Consider the following 3346-nt stretch of genomic DNA (forward strand, 5'->3'; position numbering starts at 1 on the left):
CAGTTGAAGGCATGCACACATTAAAGCTTAAGACAGGACCACATCAAAACTCTGTAAAGTACATGTGACATCCTCCATAAAGATGAGTTCTATAGATTGACAAGCCCACAATAAGGGTCTGGTGGAGGATCTGGTATGGTCTCAGCCACACAGATGACACTGAGGTCACCATGCTATTAACCATATCTGCTACAGTATCTGGAAAGAGGGTACCTCAGCTGGGGAAATGACTCTGTCATATTAGCCTGTGGGCGAGACTATGGGGGCATTTAATTGTGAAATGATTGATGTGGGAGGGAGCAGTTCTAACCTTAACCTGCAGGAACAAGGATCATGAATAGTGAGGTAGGTGCTCAATGGTAGGACCAGGGATGAGAACAAATGAGAAATGAAGGAGACAAAAGCAATACCTGGGATCAGGAGATCTTACATTAACTGATGACTTATGCCAAGCAAAATTATTAAGAGGTATATAGCATCGTCAGGTTTGGTGGCACATGACTTTAATCCCAGCAGCTGAGAGGCAGAGGCAGGCAAATCTGTAAGTTTGAGGCCAGCCTGTTCTACAGAGTGAGTTCTAGGACAGTCAGAGCTGTTACACTGAGAAACTCTATCTCAGAAAAAAGAAATAAAGAATATACATACATACATACATACATACATACATACATACATACATACATTATTTGTGCAGGGGTTGGAGGTGGCCAAGGTCAGCAGAGAACTAAGTCAGACAATATTGGCAAAGGCAACACAGGATATCTCAGACTCAGCTGCTTAAGGACTGATAACAACAGCCCAGGGGAAAATTCAGATCTCCAAAAGCAGCAACTTCAGCTCCTCCCAGGCACTGTCCCCAGCCTCAGACTGGCCTTGCAAAGTCTGTTCCTGGTTAAGAGCACAGAACTAATGTCCCCTTTGTCCTTTCATCGGGGCCTCTGAGACAGTTGTGGGTTGGTCTAGCTCTCCACACAGCTCACTGTGAGTGGTGCAAAACCTGAGCAGGTGGCCTTGGGTGGCGTGGGAAAGCAAGCTGAGCCAGCATGGAGAACAAGCCAGTAAGCAGGCGTCCTCCGTTCCTACCTCCAAGTTCCCCCCTTGAGTTTCTGCCCTGACTTCCATTCCTGATGGACGCTAAGCTGTAAGGTGAAATAAACCTTTCCTCCTCAGGTTGCTTTTGGTCATGGTGTTAATTAATTACAGCAATGGAAAGGAAAGAACAGATGATTGGCCACCATTCTCTCCAGCAGCCTGAATGACATCATTCAGCACCCCAGGAGCTAGCTAGCAGGAAGAGCTAGCTACCGCCACAGCTTGAGTCTTCTGTCCTAACCAGAACATGATGCATCTTCACTGACAGAGTTTGTTCTATCGGTTTTGCAGCCAACAGCAGTGACACTAGTGTGGTTTTGGGGCCTCTGGACCTTCCTGGTCATCGGCTCCCAGAGCTAGGTAACCCCCGAGCACTGACACTAAATTGTTATCTTGGGTTATGAGCTCATTTCTCCACCCATACAGGGTAGTATTTGCTCACTTTTTTGTTTTTAAATAATTTTTTTAAAATTTAAATTTGAAACAAGCTTGTTTTACATGTCAATCCCAGTTTCTAAACCCTCCCTTTCTCCCCTGCCCCCACCAACCCCCATCCCATTCCTTTTCTGCTTCCCAAGGAGGGTGAGGCCTTCCATGAGGAGTCTTCAAAGTCTGTCACATCATTTGGAGCAGGGCCTAGGCCCTCCCCCATATGTCTAGGCTGAGAGAGTATCCCTCTATGTGGGATGGGCTCCCAAAGTCCACTCGTATGCTAGGGATAATTACTGATCCACTACCTGAGGCCCCATAGACTGCCCAGGCCTCCTAACTAACACCACATTCAGAGGGTCTGGGTAGGTCCTATGCTGGCTTCCCAGCTATCAGACTGGAGTCCATGAGCTCCCCCTTGATCAGCTGTTTCTTTGCTCACTCTTTAATGGTCATTTCAGCATTTACAAGCACAGGCTGCTGGAGGATTTTCTCATTTATTTTGGGTATCATCTCTGCCATCCCCAACATAAGCTCCCAACAGTTTCACAGCTGTGCCTTGGCCCTTGTTCCCCTGGGGAGCTGACTTCCCAACCTTGTTCCTGTAGATGCACCTGTATGTTTCCAGATGATATGTAGCTCTGCAAAACACTCAGAGGCTAGCATTACACCACCCACTGCAAATAAATAACTAAATGAATAAATAAGTAAGATCTTTAAGAAGGACAAAGACTGCACAGTCCATTTTTGCTAAAAGAAGATATTATAGTGCTGTAAGGAACTTCTCATTGGTCAAGAGAACATTCCTAGGGTGAGTGCTTAGGGAGCTGAGCCTGGTCTACAAAGCAAGTTCCAGGACAGCCAAGGCTACAGAGAGAAACACTGTCTTGAAAAAACAAAGCAAAACTTTATTTTATGTATATGGGTACTTAGTCTGTCTCCATGTTCATCTGCACACCAGAAGAGGGCATCAGATCCCATATGGTTTCTAGGAATCAATCCCCAGTCCTTTCTTTCAAAGAGCAGCCAGGACTCATACCTTCTGAGACATCTGTACAGCCCCAATGCTTGGCCTTTGTGGTGGTTTGATAGTGGCCCCATAATCTCAAAGGGAATGGTACGATTAGTAGCTGTGGCTTTGTTGGAGTGTGTATGGCCTTGTTGGAGGAAGTGTGTCACTGTGGGGGTGAGCTTTGAGGTTTCCTGTGCTCAGGATACCTACCAATGTCTCACTCCATTTCCTGTTGCCTGCCTATGAAGATGTAAGGATTCTCAGGTCCAGCACCACATCTGCCCACATGCTTCCATGTTCCCTGCAATGATGACAAGCAGACTAGACCTCTGAATTGTAAGCAAGCCATGACAATTAAATGCTGTCCTTTATAGGAGTTGCCATGGATATGATGTCTCTTCACAGAAATAAAAGCCAAAGGCAGCCTTCTTTCCATTTTTTGATAATACCCTTTGAACACAAATGTTTTAATCCTCACATGCTTTGGGTAGAATAGCTAAGAAATCACTGTTTCATTCATTATCATAAAGATTTATGTCTGTTTCTTCCTTGTGATTTTCTAGTCTTTGCTCCTGAATTTAAATCTTATGATCATGATCCATTTGGAGTTGATTTTTGTATGTGAATGAAAATAGGGTCCAACTTCATTTTTCCATAGATACCCAATTTGTCTAAGACCCATGTGTTTTATGATACCTGTGTGTGAACTGAAGGCAACCTTGAACTTCTGAACTTCCTGCCTCCAACTACCCAGTGGTGGAATTATATACATATGCTACCACACCTGGTACAAGCAGAGCTGGGCATGGAACC

The sequence above is a fragment of the Phodopus roborovskii genome, unplaced genomic scaffold, assembly GCF_943737965.1.
Source record: "Phodopus roborovskii unplaced genomic scaffold, PHOROB, whole genome shotgun sequence".
Lineage (NCBI taxonomy): Eukaryota > Metazoa > Chordata > Mammalia > Rodentia > Cricetidae > Phodopus > Phodopus roborovskii.